Here is a 22,991-nt window from a genome sequence, read left to right as displayed (position 1 = left end):
AGCCCCTCCCTCTATTGTTCTTCACCTATTCTCCATTGTCAAATCAATGTCCTTTCATGTTCATGTCCATCTGCATTCATGGAAACAAAAAGAAGTCACACAGGGTGAGGTCAGAAGAGTCGGGTGTGTGCGGCAAGAGAGGTATGCTGTTTTTGCCCAAAACTGGTGCACTGAGATGGCTGCATGAGCAGGTGAATTGTTGTGGTGGCAGAACCAGTATATTGTCCGACGCAAATCAGGCCTTTTTTGTCACACACTGCTACACAATATTTTCAGAACCTCTAAATAGAAAGCTTAATTAACAGTCTCATCTAGTGGAATGAACTCTAAATTCAAAACGACTTGACATTTTCATCCATTTGGGAAGTTGACAGGCATAGAGAACAAGGTTTGTCATCAATTGAAATTTCTACTTTTTAGAAAGGAGGAAAACCACTCATACACTTGAGTTTTTTCCCATAGCACTGTGCTTGCAAGCTGTGCTCAACATCAAAATAGTTTCTGTGACATTTTTCCGTGAGCAGGAAACAAAATTTTAACAGTCTCATGCTGTTCTCTTAAATCAGCCAACAAAACAATCACGGTTCAAAAGACATTGCTTTTACGAAAAAATTCACTGTGACAAGAAATAACCTTCCCAAGTGACACCACTGAATTGACTTTCTCAGAGAAAATTGCTGAATGCTTGCCTCATGGGAAAAATGTCAACTCTGAAAGCTCTGCTCTGCCCAGCACAATTCTGTTTTTTATGGAGTATGCATTTTAATTTAAATACCAACCTTAAACATAAATGATCTAAATGCCCTATGCAAAAGGCAGACAAAGAAGACCCATTATTTTGCTGTCTACAAAAATCACATTTTAGAATAAGGTCTCAAACAAACTGAAAATGAAAGAATGAAAAAAAATTACTCCAAGTAAACAAAATAGAGACGTCTATACTGATACCAGATAAAAAATGTAATTTAAATTTATAATTTAAATCACAATCTACTACAACAGATAAGAATGGCATAGCATAATAACAAACAAGTTCTTCCATTAAGAGGGCATAACAAATACACATATGTTTGCATTAATAGCAATGCATGAATCTTGGTGCCCTAGTGTTTATGAGCTGGGCTGTAATCTACAAGGTCAGGAGTTTGAAACCACTAGCCACTCCTCAGAAGACGTGGCTTTCTACGCCCCACACTCTCAGGGGCAAGTCTCCTGTGTCCTATAAGTCACTATGGTTTGACATTGACCTGAGAGTAGTGAGTTCACATTTTTTTGTTTAATAGCCATGCAACAAAAATACATAAAACAAATATGCAAGGATAGTAGATATCTCCACAATCATATTAGCGAGTGCCATCACTTTAAATTATAGACACAATGTCATAAAGAAGATAACTAAAACTAATGAGAAATTAAATAAAGCTGTGCCATCACTTAGATCAAATGGACATAGAAGAGGGCTTTAAAATTTGTGATGGAAATTCCATTGTCTTTTCATTCTAATTTATGTTGGATTTCCAACAGCATAAAAAGTCTAGAACCAAATAGTTACAGTGAAAAATTCTACCAATAGGTGAAAAGTTTATTTTTATGACATGACTGCTACCTAAGTGAGGTAAAGACTTCACACAAAATTTAAAAATATATATTACCGACAAAAGCCATTAAGAGAAGATAGTATGGAAAGACAGTAAGTACAGCAAAGATTAATAAGCAAAATATGCTTCAATCACAAAGTGGGTCACCTCAGGATTTGAGGAAGACTACCATACCTAAGGGTGTGATATTGGCTCTAGGAGCAGTACATCATTGGCTCCCCTCATTCCATATCCTGTTTCCTATTGGCCCTTATTCTTGCCTCTCAATTCATTCTTATTCCACCATAATGGTTGGTCTCTCAATCCAAGGTTTCTACACCCCGTTATCATGTAGACCAAATGTTAGTCAATAGGTTATTGGATATGACGTCTGGAATGAATAATGCCAGGCAATTTGGGATATGTAATCCAAATCTTTAATTGTCCTTGACATGACCAGTGGAATGGATCAGATAACATAATACAGGATAGGTCATTTGGAACTCATAGTAGGTCATTCAGGTCTCTACCCTGACAAAAATCTTAGGGACTTATTAACTGATGCAAAAAAGGCATTCAATGAAATTCAACATTCTTGTTAAAATATTTCAATGAAGCTGAAATAGAAGAGATGAAATTTCTCAACATAATTAAGGGCAAATATGCAACTTGAACAACCATCATTGTAGTCAATGGAGAATAGCTAAGCACCTTTGAGAGAATATGAATGAGACAAGGATACCCATTAATCACCCTTCCCCCACCCCCATCAAATGTGTGCAGAAGTCCTAGTCGTAACAATTTGGAAAGAGAGAGAAATAAAAAGGATCCAAATTACAAAGGAATTCTCTCTATTTGCAGATCACTTAGTCCTATTCAAAGAAGCCCTGGGATAGTCCATAAAAAACTGATAACAGAACAATTTAACATTGCTGGGTAGAAAAGCTCACAAATATCACTTATGTTCCTCTACATTAACAGACTACTCTGAAAAAATAAATTTAAAATATGCCATTTGCAGTAGCCTTCAAATCAATTAAATACATAAGAAATAATCTAACAAGAGAAATAAATGTTATACACTGATAACCACAAACACTGTTACAAGAGACTAAACCGACTTACAAAAATGGAAAGACACCTCTGGCTCACAGATCATTAAAGTTAATATAGTGTAAACCTTCATTTTGACTAAAGCAATCTGTGGATACAATGTAATCTTCATTGAAATTCAAACAACCTCCTTTAAGCAAATAGAAAAATCAATGGTTGATGGCATATGAAAAGGAAAATACAGTCAATTGACACAGAAGAAAAAGTACATCCTCCATGTGAAACATAAAGTACAGTCTGTACACAGAACAGCGTACTGCTGGTTCAAGACTCATACTGTTTTTAGGTGCCATTGAGTTGGGTCTCACCCATAGCAGCCCTATTCAGCACAGAACAAAACATTGCCTGCTCGTGCACCAACTTCACAATTGTTCCTACACTTGAGCTCCTTGTTGCAGCCACTTTGTCAATCTATGTCTTGGGGCAGACAAATGGAATTGAATAGATTTCAGAATTAAACCAGCCATTTGTGGACAACGGATTTTCAAAATGGAAAAAGATCCATTCAGTGTGGCAAAAGAAATATTCACTTTAATAAATGGCCCTGGAAAAATTGAATATTAACCTATAGAAAAAATGAAACAGGATCAATATTTCATCTTTTCTAGATGATTGACCAGGCAACTGTCTTCCAAACTTTTTGGCATATAGGCAAGTGAGAATTACCAATGTCTCAACAACTTGTGGTAAAATTTTAATTTGATTTTATGAATTCCTAGATCCTTGGTTTTCATTATTGCCTTGAGTACAGTGTAACGTACTTCCTTTTGGTCCATCCGTTTTTGAAATGTCTTTACATATTTGGAAATGGCTTTACATCAACCAATTCTCTTTGGGACAATACTGTTGTAATTCTTCCATCGTCTTTTAATGGTTCCTGCATTGGGCCATATTTTGCCTGTGGATTCCTTAAACAGTCAAGCTTGCACTTTTCTTTATATATGGTCGAAATATGCTGAGCATGTTATTCCTTTTTGTTTTGTTTTTCTAATTCCAGATCTTTGCACTTTTCATTACAATACTTTACGTTGTTTACCAGAGCTGCCATTTGAAAATCTGTTGTGTTCTTTTCCTTTCTCAGTTCTTCCATTTTTTTTAACTCTGTTCAAGAGCAAGTTTCTGAGTCTCTTCTAGAATTCATTTTGATCTAATCTTTCTTGTGTGTTAATGACCCTTGGTTTTCTTCATGTGTGATCTGCTTATTGTCACTCCGCAGCTTGTCAGATCTTCTGCCGTTAGTGTTCAATGTGTCAAATATGTTTTTGAGATGTTGTCAATAAATTATGTAAAACTATCTTTCTAAGATTGGAAAAATAGAAAGGTTGATCAGTGACATTAATAATCTCATCAATGCAATTTAAGGCAATAAAAGATATAATACACTTTCACTAGAATGTCGGAGAAAAGAAGAGAGAGAGTGGTGTGGTCAGAGACACACAGAGAGTACAAAGGCACTCCAGTAGGAACCACCAAGTAACCAAGTACTGACAGAGATGTGGGGTATTGGGAATTATCATAAACAAAAGATGAAAGCATTAATTGGAATATCTTCTCTGAAAAAAATGATAATTTCTAAGAAAGCTATGCACAATAGATATGGATTTCCTATAGTAAATTTTCTATGTTCTCTGGCTTACATACATATGGAAAAGAGATCTGTAATCAAGGGAAATCAGTAGAAACGATGCTACTCCTGGAGACCTCACCGCAGATCCACATAGCAGCCACTCAGCAGACATTCCCCTCCATTTGTTTCAAGCTGACAGGAGGTGACCTCCGGCCAAGTGACTTACACAATTCTTACCTAGATGATGTATGGTTCATTGGCACCAGTCAGTCTCTCTACCAGGATGTCTGGTACAGACCCCACCCTGGCCCCCTCCCAGCCAGAAGACTGGTTGACTGACAAACCTGAGCTTATGCCCATTCCACTGTTTGTTCCTACAGCAGTGGACTCAGACATTATTTTCTTCCTGTACTTGACTAACTTCATTCAACATAATGCCTTCCAGATCCCTCCATGTCTTGAGATGTTTCATGGTCAGATCACTGTTTTTTAGGGATGTAGTATTCAATTGTGATTATATACAAGAGGTGTGTTATCCAATCTTCTGCTGATGGGAATTTAGGCTATTTCCAGGTCTTGCTATTGTGAACTGTGCTGCAATGAACATGGAGGAGCAAATGTCTGTCTGTGACCTGTTTGTTATTCCTTTGGGGAATTTGCCAAGTAATGGTAGTGCTGGATCATATGATATTTCAATTGCCATCTGATTTATGTATCACCATATCATCTTTCACAGTGACTGTATGCATTTACAAGTCCATCAGCATCGGATAAGAGGTCCTATCTTTTGAGGTATCAAGGACCACAATTGAATGGGTCCAACGGGAAGTTGTGTAATTGAGGGGTAAAATTAAAATTAAAGAGACATTAAACAAGATAAAACCTGGGATTTCTCACCTCTGCAACCATCATGATTCAGCAGCAAGATCCATGCAGAGAGATAGAATATATTTTCAACCAAGGCTTATACACTCAGGGGGCGTGCAAGCCTCCCTTATTACAGGTAACCACAGACCAAACAAAATAGGCTCTACTCTAACATTAAAGGTCCCTGAGTATATTGGAGGAGTAATCTAACAGCACTGCCTGGGGCAGGTAAAGGAGGAGGGGCTGTCTTCAGAGCCTAGAGAGCCATAGCACTTGTCTGCACATAAATTTAAGGCTGACAGCTACACAGCAAATCAGCCATGTGTTTGTAAGAGGTAACTTTAAGGCAGCATTATTATGGGGGGTTAGAGTGGGGAACAATATTAATTATGAGAATGTGATTGGGACTCACCTCCAATTCACAAGGTTGAAGGCCTCTCTCCACCCCAGAAACCCAGCCTGCCAGGCTCCTTAATATATGAGACTAAAGGATTAATTACATACACTCCCTTGCCTTTCTCTGGTCCCTACAAGTCTCCCTTTTGTTCTATGTGTAAAACTCAAAAGGGCCATTGAGACTACATAATTCTCTTTCATATGCTTTAGCTTTGTACAGAAGCAGCACATGATTGCCGGGACAAAAATCATGATTATGAGAAGCAACTCAAACTGGAACTCAAGCTAAGGAAAATGCTCTGAATAGAGCCCAGGAGGTCAAGTCCCCCCACATTAACTGCCAGTCATCTAATTGCATCAGAGCTAGGGGACGATTGTAGCATGTTTCTAAATGTATGCAAGATTATCCATGTTTAAAGGTTTTTTTTAAATAATTTTATTGGGGGCTCTTAGATCTCTTATCATAATCTACATTCATCTACTGTGTCAAACATAATCCACACATTCTTCCACTGTGTCAAGCAAATTTGCACATATGTTGCCATCATCGTCTTCAACGCCTTCTCTTCCCACTTGAACCCTTGATATCAGCTTTCCATTTCTTCCCTTTCCCTCCCCCACCTGCCCTCCCTCATGAAACCTTGATAACTTATAAATTACTATTTTCATATCTTATGTGTTCCTCTGTTGCCCCTTACCCACTTTTCCGTGGTTCATCCCCCTGGGAAGGGGTTTTAGTTGATCCATGTGATCAGTTCCCTTTTCCTCTCGCCACCATCCCTTGTACTCTTGGTGTCTCTACTCTCATTGTGGGCCCTGAATTGTTTATCTATCCTGGATTCCCTGTGTTGTGGGCTCTTATCTGTAGCAGTGTGCATATTCTGGTCTAATCCTATTTGTAAAGTAGAACTGAGGTTCTGATATTGGTGGGAAGGAAGCACCATAGAACTAGAGGAAAGTTGTGTTTTTTATCATTGCTAGGCTGCACCCTGCCCAGCTCATCTCTTTCCTATGACCTCTCTGTGAAGGGATGTCCAATTGTTTGAAGATGGGCATGCGGCTCCACTCATGCACCACCATCCCATTCCAAATGGTTATGATTTTTTTCTGGGTCTTAGATTCCTGCTACCTGATTCCATCGGGACCTCATGATCACACAGGATGATGAACTTCTTCCATGTGGACTGTGTTGCCTCTCAGCTAGATGGTCACTTGTTTATCTTTAAGCCTTTAAAACTCCAGATGCTATATCTTTTGATAGCTGAGCACCATTGGCTTTTTTCACCACATTTACTTATGCACCCATTTTGTCTTCAACAATCATGTTGGGTAGGTGAGCATGACAGAATACCAGATTAATAGAACACAGTGTTCTTGCATCGAGGGAGTACTTGATTCGAAACCCAATGTCCATCTGTTACCTTAATTATTAATACATATATGTATGTATATATATATATATATATATATATATATATATTAGTACACAGTTCTATTCCCCTCTCATTATATACACACATATGTGCATGCCTATATTTGGGCCTCTATAAAAGTCCTTTGCCTCCTGGTCTTTTCCTCTATTTCCTTTTACTCTCCTCTTGTCCCATCATCATGTTTAGTCTTCATTCTGGCTTGGTAATTCCTAAATGCTACATTGCCTTTGATTGAGCCGCATTAGACATCCTACACCCTTCTCTCCATTGATTTTAGTTCACTTGTTCCCTTTTCTCTGGGTTGGCCCCCCACCCCCCAACCCCCGCTTCCTTTCTCCCACCTCCCCTTCTCCTGTACCCCCCCAGAAACATCATTCCAGTTCTTTTAATCTCCAAGTGGTTTATCCCACCTAGATGGGCATGAAGATACATTAATAAGTGCAAGTGTCTCTTAAACCCCTGCAAATGATTTCTAATTAAAGCCCAACGGTGTAAGGTTACATTGGAGTTACACAAAATCAGTGATGTTCCAGTCACACCTCAGCTTTTCTCCATTGAGTGTTACTTTGGCTATCGGTTTTTAGTATAGGTCCATTAGTTTACTGAGGATTTTCCCTTCTAATCCTATCTCCTTGAGAGTTTTATCAGGAATGGGTAAGGGATGTTAACAAATGCTTTATATTCATCAATTGATATGATCATATGCTTCTTTGCCTTTTCTCCTTTTTGATGTGGTAGATTATTTTAATTTTTTCAAATGTTGAAACATCCCTCTAACCCTGGTATGAATCCCACTTGGTCAAGCATTATTTTTTGATAATTTTTTTGCCAAGATTTTTTGAGGTATATTGCACCTATGTTCCCGAGAGAGATTTGTTGGTAATTCTCTATTCTTTTGGGGCCATTGCCCTATTTTGTTAACAGATTTATGACTTTATAGAATGAGTTTGGGGCCGTGCTGTCCGTTTGTATTTTCTGGATGCGATTGTGTAGGATTAGTGTTGGGTCTTCTCTGAATACATGGTATAATTCTCCTGTGAAATTATCTGGACCAGGAATATTTTTAAGTAAGAAGTTTCTTATTGACCTTTTCTATTTCTTCATTTACTATGGGTCTGTTCAAGTTCTTAATGGCCACTTGCTTTTATTTGGGGAGAGAATGATTTTCTAAGTGTTTGTTCATGTCTTCCAAATTATTTAACTTTTTACAAAACCATCTTTTGTAATACTGCAATATTACTCTTTTTATTTCATTAGTGTCTGTTGTGACTTCCCCTTTCCACCTCCAATTCAACATATTAATGCCTGGTCCTTCTTTTATTTGCTTTGCTAGTGGTTTGTCAATTTTGTTGATCCTTTTAAAGTACCAAATTTTGGCTTCGTTTATGTTTCCCTATATTCTTCTTTTTCCTAGCTCATTTATCTCTGCAATAATGTTTTATGATATTTTTTCTTGTGCTGTTAGGAGGATTATGCTGTTGATTCTATTCTAATGGCTGGAGGTACTGTGTTCAAGTGCTGACTCTGATTCTCTTCTCTTTTTTCATGTATGCATTTACTTCAACAAAATGACCTCTGACAACTGTATTTAATGTGTCCCATAGGCTTTAGTATATTGTGTTGTCCTTCGTAGTGGTTTCTAGGCATTTCCTGATTTGCTCTCTAATTTAATACCCAGTCTTTATAAAACATCGTGTTGTTGAGTCTCCATGTGTTTGATGTTGTGGAGGGGCTATGTGGTCTCCAGGCAGAGACCACAAAGCCCCTCCACAATTCCAAGGAGCTTATCTCTCTGGGCAGGGTCCACACAGCAGCTTCCCCCAGCATTTTGAGAAGAAAGTCTGCAAAACTCAAGATGCTTTACTCACAGACGCCAACCTGACTGAAATCTTGAAGCTGCAGCATTAAAAGCCTCCCTTCATCTTCTCAGAAAATACGTCCTTGGCTCGAGACCTATATATATATCCCACTGCCTCACTGCCGGGCAAGACTTCTCTGACCTAGCTCACGGTGCTATGGAATCCACCCAGGCATTCTTTCCCAGCCTCAGTAAAGCCATTCTTAACCTCACATTCTTGGCTAAATTGTATCTCTGCTCTGTCTCCATTTCTACCTCTCATTTGGTGGTGAAAACCTGAGATTGGTATAAGGGGCTCAGTGCCACCCCGGCCTCCCTCTGGCTGGTGCTTAGCCCCATCCTCCTCTTCCCTGAACCTCAGATGCCTGTATGAACAAGCAAGTTCTGGTCGGTACCTCTCTGTATATGTTTGTTCTTTCCTGTTTGTCTTGCTTGTCTTTCTGGACACTGAGGACCAGCAAACACATATAGGAACTTCGGGCCCCCGTTTTTCCAGGATGCCGCTGCATGGGTTTATTCTGCCACACTATTACTAAGGGGAGCTTTAAATAACTGCCTTTCACTGAAAGGGGTGTGATGATAAGGTCAGTTCCTTGTGTCCATCTTTTTTCTGTGCTATCTTCTCTCATGTGGCCTTCAGCCTTTTGACCCTGTGTTTACGTCCTGTGATTCTTGTCACTAACAGGACTCTTAGCAGTCACTGCACCTTCCAACTGGACTAAAATGAGAGGGTGAATCTGAGCTTCTACCTGTTTGTGTATTTTGTGTTTGCAGCTCTGAGGTGCCTGCTCCCAGAACTGCTTTAGGAGTTCCTACGTCCCCATTTCCTCACTCTGAACAAAGGCCTCTGACCTTCCTCTATTTTTATCAGCCACAAGGCCAAGCACCTCTCACCCCTTAGCTCCCTGCAGTGTCTCTCACTGATCCAAGGCCCCTGAGTGCCAGGAAAAGCCACAAGCCTGCACCAGGGAAGCTTCCTGCTCCACAGAATCTAGGACTCTCCCCTGGGTCCCTAACTCTGAACAACATGCATCTCAAGGTTACCAGGCCACTTCCAAGCTGACTGGTGTGGATGGGGACCAGGAGACATCCTCCTCTGCTCATACCCCCTGCAGCTTGAAACACTACAGGAAGTACCCTCTTTATACCCCCTAAGGACAGTCCTTTGGGATGCTTACTGGCAAATAGCACCAAGCTAGGCCTGGCTCCAGACATTCGCCCCTTATAAGCATCTAGTCTTTTTCTGTAACCAAGTGTGGCCACAATACCAATTAGACAATGGTCGTGCTGTCCAGAAAATGGTACTTTTGATTTTAATATTTTGTGTGACCTCAACAATTTTTCTCGCCAGACTAAAAAATGATCTGAGGTTCTGTACATTCAGGCTTTCTTTTTCCTTTACTCTTACTCATCTTTATGTTCCTCCTGACACCAACCAAGTCCTCCTTGCCCAATCACCCATGGTGGTCACCCGTTACCTCGTCATTGCATAGACTAATCTCACGCCGTATGATTCCATGGAAATGTTGTCATTCCTGCCTTCTCATCCTCCACCCTATTCCTTACCATCTCCTGCAAATCCTGTGCCTACTGAAGTCCCTCCTCAGTCTTAACATACCCCTGAACCCCATCAATACTCACAACCTCCTCAACCCCAACGCCCTCAGCCCCAACCTGCCCAACCCTCTACTATCCCTGAACCTCCTTAATCACAATGCCCTCAACCTCAACCTCCTGAACGCTCTCTTACCCCTCTAAACTCCCATGTTGCTTCCCACACCAGTTCACATCAAGTGTGCCAACTCCGTGAAGTAAAGTGACTGGGGTAGAAGGTCCTGTCAGGGTCCATGCACAATTTTCCCTCACGATGTACCTAAAATAGAAATACATTTAGGGACCTTTTCTAATGACCCTACTACCTATATATTCAAGAGTTCTGATACCTCACCCAAGTTCATTACTTAACCTGGTACAATCTTTATATCGTCCTCACCTCTACCCTCACCACTGATGAGCAAGAGTGGGTTTTCACAGCCACCCAACAGCATGCAGACCAGGTCCATCTCACAGATGTCACCAGGCCTGTAGGCCTTCAGACAGTTCCTAGAGAAGAGCCAGTTTGGACTTATCAGACAGACACCCAGCCTGGACAAGAAGGCCGAGCTAAACAAGACCACATGATATGATGCATGCTGGCCTGCTTAAAAGCCATTTCTCACAAAGCAGTCAATATTGACAAGCTCAGAGAGATTACCTAGCAGCCAAGTGAGAACCCTGCAGATTTTCTTTTGCGCATAACTAAAAGCTTACCCCAGTACACTAGGTTAGAACCCACCCCTTCAGCAGACGCTACTGTTTTAGCCACTCTTTTAATAACACAGTCAGCTTCAGATATTAAAAAGAAACTTAAAAAATGCTGAGGATAGCCCTCAAATGCCCATCTGTGACCCGTTAAACAGCGTATTTAAAGTTTTTAATGCACAAGAGGAACAGGCTTGGGCAGCGCACGAATCCTGAGCCCATCAAAAGGCTAGTTGGCAAGGCCAAGCTTTGGGTGCCACCCTGATGCCGGCTGGAGGGAAGGGTCAGAAGACATCAGGAAGTAGCAACTACAACCACATCTCTAACTGTCCACTGCTGGGACCAGGCTTCAAATATAACCAGGAGGGACCCTGGAATAAACATTGCCTGGAGCCCTGGCCAACCAGTAAGCTTTGCCAGGTGTGCAGTCAGCAGGGCCACCGGAGAAGCGACTGTCCCTCGAATCCTAGCCATAGAGTGACTTTCCTTCCAAACACCAGCCTGTCATTTGTGCTGCTGGGTCTGGCCATCAATAACAACTGAAGACACCGGACTCAACAACCCTGGTGACCCTTGCTGAGCCTTGGGAGCAATCAAGTTAGTGCATACGCCAGTTTCCTTTTTGGTGGACATGGGAGCTGTCTTTTCAGTCCTTCCTTCCTACTCCAGCCCAACTTCCTCTTCCTCATCATGGTTTTAGGAATGGATGGCAATCCCTAAAAACCTTTTGTAACCCCTCCTTTGTTTCTAGATATAGAAAACTCCCCACTTTCCCACTCCTTTTTAATAATCCCTTCTTGCCCTGCGTCATTACTAGGTAGAGATCTCCTTTTAAAGCTAGGGGTTAGTCTTCAGGGGAACCGTTTACTACCTGCTTCTCCTTCCCCAACTTCCTATTGTTAACACTTTATTCCACTGAACCTCAGTCCACACCCTCTCCACTCCACTTCCAGAGTGGGTGAACCCAGAAGTGTAGAATACCTCTAACCTGTCATTGTAAAGCATCACCAACCTGTTTTTATCTGCCTGAAAGATCCTTCCACTTTCCTATAACATCTGTGTTAGGCAGCCTTCTCTAAAGAGATAAAACCAGATTGCTGATAATTATATATATATATATATATATATATATATATATCACATGAAATGAATATTTAAATTATAAATCAGTACAAATGGCTCAGTGCAATTCACTCCGGTGAGAGAGTTGTGAGACACTGGCAGTCCTTCGAGTCTTGAGGGCCGCCAGGGAGTCCTCCATAGAAAGAGCTAGGTTATCCCAGCACAGGCAGCAAACAGTAAGGCAGGTCACCAACCGTCAGTCCCCAGCTCCAGAGATGTACATTCCAATTCTCTGGTGAGGCAAGTCTTAAAGGAATCTCAATTTCCAGTTTCAACGTTCACAGTGTAGGTGTCCCACGGGTAGTGTAACTTGCAAATTGAGACACAGAACAAGCAAGGCACCTGCATACTGGTCCGATGATGAAAGAGCCAGAATTAAGAAAGGTGAGGCTCACCAAGCCATTTATCTCTGTCCTACAATTAATTCCACATGTGTTTATCAGCCAGGCTGGCACAATAAACTATCTCACATCCCCACTTTCAAATCTCACTCACTCAATCACTCACTGTAAGGGCTTAAAACTTACCATCCAACACCTCCTGACTACCCAGCTCATTGTGCCTGCTCACTCTCCATGAAACACTCCTATTTTGCCCATCAAGCATGTGGAAAATTCCTATTGCATAGTATAGAACGTGTGCCTTATCAATGAAGCTGTAGTCCCTGTCTTCCCTGTAGTCCCTAACCCTTACACTCTCCTGTCGTGTATTCCACCTAATATAAGCCATTTTCCATCCTCGATTCAAAGGACAATTTCTTTACAATTCCACTATACCCAGCCTGTTAGTTTTTGTTTGCCTTCACTTGGAAAGACCCAGACACTGGAACTGCCTCCCAGTACACTTGAGCCATCCTCCCCAGAACTACCACAACTCTCCCCACTTATTTTGCCAAGCACTAGTTACCGACCTTTAACACTGCCCCTTCTCGCCGCCTTTCTTGCTACAGTACATAGGTCACCTGCTGCTGTGAAGCCCGTCTGAAACCAGTTCATTGGAACACATTGTCCAACTCAAACTTTTTAGCTTCTAGAGGCTATTGAGGGTCACAAACTAAAGCCCAACTCTCTCACAAAACCGTCACCTAGTTAGACCTATAGCTCACTCCCACCACCCGGGAACTTACCAGAGACTTATGCTAGGCAGTAAATAACTCCAAGCTCCAGAAACCATGGATCAGATACTTTCCTTCATAGGCTTTGTAGGGTTTTTCAGACACTGGATTCTTAACTTCTCTTTACTTGGCACTCTGGACTCTTCCTGGTTAGTCAAAGCAGCTTTTAATTAACCACAGCAAACTCTCCTTTAGTCTCCACCTTCATGCCTACCAAACCCTAATAAGTCTTTCTTGTTTCACACAGATGAAAATTAAGGTATAGCATTTGGATTCCCAATTCAGACCCTGGGGCCCACTCACTCCCCCCTAGCTTATCTGTCCAAACAGCCAGATATGACAGTCTGAGTCTCGCAACCATGCCTCCGACCCTGGTGGCAGCCACCAACCTTACCAAAGAAGCTCTAAAGCTGAGTCTTCCTTAAGGCAATGTCTTCCTTAAGGAATTCCACCCACAGGCAGCAAACAGTGTGGTGGGTCACCAATAGTCAGCAGCTCAGGAGCTTGGCAATGCAGGTCCAGGTGGGATCTCAAACTCAAGCAATGCAAGACAACAGAATCAGACAGCTTCAAGCTCAAGGAATGTATATAAATGCAGCTTCGTGAAGCAGGTCTTGAATGAACTTCAAGGTTTAGCAGCATGATCCACGTGTTGACTGTCCCAGAGGTATTGTATCTCACAAGAAAAGGCAGAGAACTGGCTAAAGCAGCCACAAGGTGGTCTGATCACCAGAGAGCAAGAGAGAGAGGGGCGGGGCATGCAAAGCCATTTATCTCTTGGTCCTCCAATCAAACTGTGACCCTATTAATCTCATATGTTCCTGTTGGCTAGGTTGGCCAATAACCTATCACACTGCGGCTTCCATGAGCATTAATCCTATATGCAAGGAATGAAAAATCCTTCACAAGTTCAATGTTTTCTCTGTTTATGATGAGGTTTCTATTGTTCCGTCATCAGGATTTTGGCTTTCTTTACATTGATGTAATCCATTCTGAAGACTATGGTACTATTTGACCATAGGCAAGTGCTTCAAGTCCTCTTTTCTATGAGCCAGCAAGTTTGTATCATCTGCATATTGAAAGTTTTTTTCTTGTTGCTGAGTTATTTTTATATAGTCAGCTATTATAATTATTGGTACATCAAATAGATTGAATAAGTATGGCGAAAGGATACAATCCTGCTGTATATTTTTCTTAATTTTAAAATATGCAATAATCTTAAATTCCATTTTACAAGTGCCTCTGGGTCTTTGTACACGTGTTGATTGAAGACGATGATGTATTCTGGAAGTTTTATTCTTCCCAAGGCTATCCATAGTTTGTTATTATCTACCTAAATGCTTTTGTGTAAGCAATAAGCAGTAGGGAATATAATTTTGGTATTCTCATATATCCATCTGACACCAGCAATGATATTCCATATTCCTTATATGCTTCTGAATCTGGCTCAAGCTTCTGGAAGCTCCCTGTCAGTGTAATGCTGCAGGATTTGTTGAATCAGATTCAGCAAATGTTGCATGTAATCTTACTGATATCATTTAATGATTTCCACATAAGCTTGCATCACCTTTATTTGGAATGGGTGAAGAAATGGGTCTCTTCCCGTCTGTTTGTTATTTAACTACATATAGAGTTATACAGAAAAAGTAGTAGAGAATAATCCATTGGGCACCACAGTACTGTGGACTACGTTTTATAATTTCTTTGCAGTTTTTATTCAAATTAATAGATAGTAGGCACAAATTTAGTGTGGAATATAGATATATGCATCATATGTTTATGCAGACACACATATATATACACTACACTTATACTCTATCTTTTGGTGCTCTGGAGGTATAGTGACTTATATTTAGGCTGTTAACCCCAAGGTCAGCAGTTCGATAGGGCCAGAAATTCCATGAGAGACATATAAGGCTTTATGATCCTTTAAAATGTACAGCTTGGGAAATTCAAAGGTCATAATGAGTCAGAATTGACTGAGTAGCAGTCAGGTATGGTTTCTGGGGCCCATTGGGTTATTAGAGTGAAGGAAAGCATAATTTTAAACAGAAATACAGCAATTTTTTTGCAGTTTTAACTTCACATTGTATGATGTTTTCATTGTATAATACCATGGACTCTATCACATGTATCTCATAATAATCCACTGGGGATGAGTATGAATATTTTTATTTTACAGAGAGAATCCAAATGGCTTGTTTATTTTCAGTGCATTTGGTCAGTATTTTTAGTAGCATATGGCGCATATTAGAGCAGAGAGATTTGGGTCATGTAGGTGCATCTACTATTTGCTTCATGACTTGACCACATGATCTTTGAGATGTAGAAAAGATAGGGGGTTTAATTTATTTATCTATTTGTTTTAGATCTGGTTTTATTTTTGGAAAGAAAATTATGTTTACCAAAGTGTAAAATCAAGTTATTTTTTAAAAATTCTCAGGAACACCTGAAGCTCTATGATTAGTTCCACTCTCAAGAGACCAGAAACGATATTAATTATGCAACCTTTGGACATCTGAGATTCAAGCCTAGAAAATGAGCTGCAGTTTATGTCCCCAAAGGAAGAAAAAAATGGTAAAGAAAAAACTCCTTTAAGCATCACTGAAGTTGGCCTTCTTCACTCAAGGACCCATACATTCTGGACATTGCTTAGCTGAGCGCATATGTAACAAGAGACTACGTAAGTTGTTTTTTTTTAATTCTGTTACATTTCCATGTCTTTATACTAAAATAATCAGGTGCTGGCTTTGGAACCTTAATATTATTCCAAAATAGTCAGAAAACACTAAATTATTTTTCATTAATTGAATGAAAGTGGTTCTTAATGAAGTGGTTGTTGGTTAAGAAAGTGAATATTTGACAAGACCCATATCTGGTATATTCCTATATGTGTGATTTTTAATGGAATTTAATACTTTACTTATACATATATGAATTTAAATTAAATGTATATTTATGAAAATCCTTTAATAAAATAGCTAATAATTTTGATATAACTTAGTTTTATGTTAAGAAAATCTATTCTTCCAGTATTATGTAAAACTTTAAACTAAACCTTGGTAATCATTTAAGCTCCATTTGTTTTTATAATTATGATGACAATATATTGGAAATTATTTTTATTTTCTATAGGTTTGTTAATTCATCCTGTCTAATAAAACCATGGTAAGCAAACAGATACTTAATTTCCAAAGCTAAAGATGTATTTTACTATAGCAAGCTACTACTTCATATTACAAGACTAGTGTATCTGAATAGAATATTTTTACATTAATGCATTTTCATTAAATAGCAACTTCTAAGGTGTCCTACTAGGTTTTCCAGTGTTAGAATTTTGTAGTTTTTCAATTTTAATTTTAACTGTAAAATTTTAGGCGTTTTTATTATGTCAGATTTTTTTAATCTTTAGTTCTCTGAATCAGTTTAAATCATAAACTATTCAGTACTTACTGTCTTAATGTGGATATACATGCCTACAACTCTGATTTCATATATGTGATATAAAATGTCTACAGCATTCAATCAAGTGCACATTCATTTATATATCATTTTAAAAATAATGTGACAAAATTTGTGAATTAGATTTTATGTGTTAAAACTAATCATTCTATACAGATTATGTGAGCAAAATTAATATTTTGCACACAAAATTTCATGAAAGCATACTGTGAAGCATGTACACTTTACAAAAACAATAATTCATAATTCCACAGAGTGGAGAAAGAATCCTTATGATAATCAGCAACTATCTCCTTTTTGCAACTTAAAAAATTTGTAAGTTAAATGAGTGTTTACATTTCAAATCATCAATTTGTACACAACATTTAGACTACTGATCAAACCTCCCAAGAGTTTATCATTCTTACCTTGATTTCTCTTCTCTCTCTTGTGGGCTACTATATTCTATTTCACCCAATTTAACACCTGTCAACAATCTAACTCAATTCATTGATTTATCTTCCAAACCTTTCCCTTCTCTCCTTGACATTCTCCAAAGTCTGTTCCTATCGTTATGCCACTCTTTATTGTGTATGCTTTTCCGTATAACCGTGGTCTCATATATTATTTTCCAGTTTAGGATTAATTGGAATTCACTCAGTAAAATATTCTCTGTCTCCACCCATGTCATGAACTATTGGGGTTGCTATTTGACTGTCTTCTCTAATTCACTGAAGTGAAAGACGTTTTCAATTGGCTTATTTATCTGAGTAATATCTCTATTTTTAATGGTGTTCTTAATCAGATGGTTGAATATATTTAATATTCCTTAGGAGACAAAAATAAAAATATACATTAGGTGAGACATTTCTTTTTCACACTGAATTATTTTCAACATGACTTTTCGTGATACTCATCTCAAGGTAAGTATTAATTAATTTGAAATATTTGTTTTCAAGCCATTCTTGTCCTAAGAGACTATGTAAACTTTTCAGTTTCCCAAAAAAGACTTAGCCTATCTGGAAGGCATCAGTGAGTGGTAGTAAACTCCTGCGTTTAGTGATAGAAAGAATACATGTACTTGTTCATTCTTATGGCGCAGACATAGCCAACAATAGCAGTTTGCTTCCTTTATTGTTTTTAATAATGACTTCAACAAGCAAAAGTATGGTTGTTAAAAATAGTGAAATAAACAGATTAAAGTCAAATAGAACTGCTTGATTTCATTGAGGAAAAATGCTGCCTTTTGATAATTTTATTCACATGCACAGACATTCAGGGGGAAAAAAACTCAGAAATGTCAACATGGCAATTAACAGTGATGGGGAAATATTTTCTGAACTATTTTTCTTAAAAATATCTCCCTATATTCTTTTGTATTTCTTTTAATATTATCATGAGTGTAATCGTATATAAAATGTTATAAAGCATTATTATTTAAATCTCCAAAAATTATATTTTTCACTCCCATTGTGCAGGCTCAAGTACAACAAAATATTGGACACATGTTTAGATTTGCAGTAAAAATGCCTGACTTTCTTAGCTGTGGGTTGGTACAGCAAAGGTGGACATAAACTGCTGGCAAGCCCTTGAGAGAATAAGCATATGAATGAAAAGCAGAGGGATCGAAGAGGTTGATGATGGATTCAAAATGACCTTGTTTGCATTCAGCTTCTAGACTAATAGTTAAATGCCTTTTGTTAGGTGATTAAATGTCTCATTGTCAGTTTACCTCATGTATAACCTATAGGATCTCAAATGTATGTGTCCTCAAGGTCCCTTTTCAGGGGAAAAAAGGAGAATAACTGAAGGGCCACAAGCAATGACAATCAATTTCATTACAGCCCATAATGCAGAATAAAAAATGTTGGTCACTGCTTTCGCATGCCCAGAGGCAGTATGACCAAATATGGGATACACTGGTCTAAAACATAAGAAATCATATTGAATTTTCTACGATGGTTTATTAGTACAGACAATTACACCCAGTACATCTTAACAATTAATATTAAGAAGGACTTTGGTGCTGATGGTTTATGTGCTCAGTTCCAAACTGAAAAGGTGCAGGTTCAAGTTAGCACTTCGGAAGAACGAGCTGGTGCTCTACCTCTGAAAACGAGCCAGTGAAAACCCTCAGGAGCACAGCTGTCCTCTGAGATACAAGTGTGGACTGCTGGGTTACTTAGGTGTGTGTCCCCCATTCTCTTCAGTTAGGACAATTTTTACTGACAATAGGGAAAAAATAATAAAAGCTTGCATTGCATTGTCAACCACAGAACAGGAAAGAAATCGTTTCATATAGTTTATCATTATAAACTCCTGTTAAGATATACCTTTCCACATTTAATCAGATTTTAAGACTACTCTGACATTTATGCTTTTGGTTAATTCTTCAGGGATCTATTGCTAACATGATGAGAACTGGGGAAAAAGTTACATCCCTTGATTCCACATTCGGCTCATCTGATCTTTCCCTGTGCTCTTGACTTCCCCCCTGTTCACTCTCTTTTCTACCTGGGTCCTGTTTTTCTGTGCTGTGATATTGAGACTTGTGTTTTTATAGCGTGCATCAGACCATTTTTGGAAAAATACTTTGAAATTGTACATCAGTTAAACCATCAGAGAATTTATATTTTTTCTCTATTGCTCAAAACAGTAAATGTAAATACTATACAAACTTATTAGCATAATATGGAGTATAATGGTGTTTAAGGAACTCAGATATTTATAATAACAAAGCCTGTTTGTACAATATATCTTCTCATGTCTTGGTTATTTTTATGGAATATTTGTAGATAAGCAAAAGAGACCAAAAGTCAAGAGTAATATCAGATTCCAGATCATCATTGTTCTAATTTATTCTAATGCCTTATGGGAACATAAGCAGCATCCCAAAAGAAAACAAGCTACTATTAAGAAACAAATAAAATGTCCTTTTGCATCCTTTTTAATAGACCTTATGTCCAATATATAAATTCATTTTGATTCTCTATTGTATGATCCATATTATTAGGATAACAAATTGCTGCTTCCAGGAATATTATTGTTTCTAATGCATACAACAGCTGGACTTTGATTTGCTGTACTGCACATGACCACAAATAAAAACATACACAGGTTATAATTCATAAAGAAAGAATGGAGAATATTGTTTTAATTTCACAACTCCTTGAAGAATAACCCTAACACTCACTATAATTTCAACATAGTAGAGATCATTTTCCATGAAGGCAATGCTCTTATGTTCTTTCTGAATTTTCTAATGGCACAAATTGTGCCTTACACAGAACATCTTTTCAGTGAACTGATTTCTTTATATTGAATCTATTTTTCAGTGAAATAGACATAGAAAAGACCCGACAAAGGCTGAAAATCTGGAAAGCTTATATAAAGGCAGAGTTTGATATGGTATTACATGCATATATATATATACCCACACTTACTGACACTGAGTCTAAGCCAAATCACAGTGGCCCTATAGGATTGTAGCCAACTCACAGTAACTCTATCAGACAGGATAGAACACCTGTGAGTTTCCAAGACTGTAACTCTTTATGGGAGTAAAAAGCCCTGTCTTTCTTCCTCAGAATAGTTGGTGGTTTTGAACTGAGGACTTTAAGGGTAGCAGATAGATAGATAAAGATAGAAATGCAGATCTGTTCATAGAAAATAGCCTTAAATAAGCCAATAAAATTAGACAACCAATAAAAATACATAACCTACTCTGGATGTGAATGAAATGGAATGTTTCATCCTTAGCATACTCTAATTTTAAGTAGCAAATTAAAAAAATATAACAATGGTTTTATTTCTTGCTCATAAGATCTGGTCATAAGATGAGGCTGAAAGAGGTCTGAGTTCTGATATTTTGGGAGGAAGAAGGTATAATTTTATGGAAGACAGGGCCATGAGCTTCAATGGGTGTAGACCAACATGAACAGGTTAGCTTCAGCTAAGGGAAGATTTACTATCATAAGGTATAATTCTGAAAAAAAAAAACTGGGCTTCTATATCTCATAGACTAAGTGAAAGGTTTGGGACCAAGTATTTTGTTTCATTCAATAGTTGTGTTATCTGGTATAATTATCTTATACCTGTTTGGGTTATGTGGAAACTGAGAACCTACATATGAAATAATTTCTAGTTTCAATACTTTGCATCAGCAAATGATATTACTATGATAAAACTAAAGTTCATTTCTTTTTTTTTCATTTGACTGCAGGCCAAACACAACTGCTCCATCCAATTATGAAAACTGGATCATGGAAGAAGCCATATTCTTTTTCATCTGAGTGAAATTTTCTTGGTCCTTCATTGAAGAGAGCTTTACCGAAAACCTAAATCTATACATGGCAGGTTGGAATCAGACAGGTGTGAGGGAATTCCTTCTAGTAGGATTAACTGAAAATCCTCATTGGCAAATCCCTCTCTTTTTTATCTTTGCTTTCATTTATTTCATCACTCTGCTAGGCAATGGAGGGATGATCATTTTAATTAGGTTAAATACCCGACTCCACACGCCAATGTACTTCTTCCTTAGCAACCTCTCCTTCTGTGATATCTGCTTCTCTACCACCATTGTTCCTAAGATGCTGGTAAATTTCTTATCAGAGCACAAATCCAGCACCTTTTCTGGTTGTGTACTGCAGAGCTTCTTTTTTGCAGTGTATGTAACCACAGATGTCATCCTCCTATCTATGATGGCTTATGACCGCTTTGTGGCAATAGCTAGTCCCTTGTTGTATACAGTTATCATGACTCAAAGGCTGTGCATTAGCATGGTCCTTATCTCTTACTTAGGTGGACTCATTAATTCCTTGACGGACACAATTGGTTTGCTCAGACTAGACTTCTGTGGTCCTAACATTGTGAACCATTATTTCTGTGACATCCCCCTCTTTTAAAGCTTTCTTGCTCTGACGCTCACACCAATGAGATGCTGCTTTTGATCTTCTCTGGCGTCTTTGCAATGTTGACTCTCATTATCATGATTGTCTCCTATGTCCGCATCATCATTGCCATCCAGAGAATCCGCTCAACTGAGGGAAGGCGCAAGGCCTTCTCCACCTGTGTCTCTCATCTGACTGCTGTTATCTTATTCTATGGGTCTCTGACCTTTAGTTATATCCAACCCAGCTCCCAATATTCCCTGGAACAGGAGAAGATTTCATCTGTGTTTTATACATTGGTGATCCCCATACTAAACCCACTGATCTATAGCCTTAGGAATAAAGATGTAAAAGAAGCTGCTAAAAGGTCACTATTTTGGAAGAGAATCCCCACATGACTCAGTGACATGATTGTTCTAAGCTGACTTTAATCTGTAGATGTAGGAGAATTACAAAATTGTTTCACGATTATAATCATAAGAATAAATATAATAAAGATATGTATTTAATGGCTATTGACATGAAAATTACAATAATTCTAATAATTTTTAATATTTTAATTTAAATTTTTTTTAGTTTTTCATTTCCTTAAAAGGAATAAATTATTTTTTAAACATATTTTGTACTATAATATGAAAGAGCTGGCCTTGAATTTAAGAAAATAAGACCTATTGCTTCAAGTCAAAACAATTCTCTATCCAGAGTATATTATAAAATATATTAATATCTTTGAAAATAATAAAATATACCATTTTTCTAATTGTCCAAGTTTTCTTATGCATATTGACTTTTTTCTAAAGATGCTTAGTCTAGAAAAATTGTATATACATATATATATATATATATATATATATACTGACAGCCATATCCACAGATAATTTGTGTCTCCCATTTTATTTTTATGTATACATATCTCAATAGTATCTTAGGAATAATGGTGATGGTAAACATAAAATATATAAAACCCACTTCTATATGAGAGAAGCTTAAGACATGGAGGAAAATATGGTAGACAAACTGGGATCACCGGAGTATATAGACTAGGGCTATTTAAGGGCATGGGAATCAATTTTTTTCTCTAAGATGGATCCGTTAAATAAAAACAGTAGAAATAAAGCCGGAAAGATATTGAGGTCATAAGTGTGAAAATATTTTGATGTAGCTAACGTGTTTTAAAACTCTCGCAAATGATGAAGAGGTGAAGTCTTATGTGGAATATAACTGGAATTCTTCAGGGGGAAAAAAGGTGATGCTGCTACCAACATAATGGAAAGAGGATCAAGTTGGGGAAAATTACTATAAAACTATTAAAA

General features: G+C 38.2%; 1 pseudogene; it reads left to right on the top strand.

Moving 5' to 3' along the window:
* The first annotated feature begins 21,138 nt into the window (after positions 1–21,138).
* Positions 21,139–22,076, top strand: LOC142446449 (olfactory receptor 5J3-like; annotated as a pseudogene).
* The last annotated feature ends 915 nt before the right edge of the window (positions 22,077–22,991 follow it).

Source organism: Tenrec ecaudatus, chromosome 4, assembly GCF_050624435.1.
Source record: "Tenrec ecaudatus isolate mTenEca1 chromosome 4, mTenEca1.hap1, whole genome shotgun sequence".
NCBI lineage: Eukaryota > Metazoa > Chordata > Mammalia > Afrosoricida > Tenrecidae > Tenrec > Tenrec ecaudatus.
The sequence above is the reverse complement of the archived record's forward strand: the minus strand, read 5'-3'. Positions and strand labels throughout refer to the sequence as shown.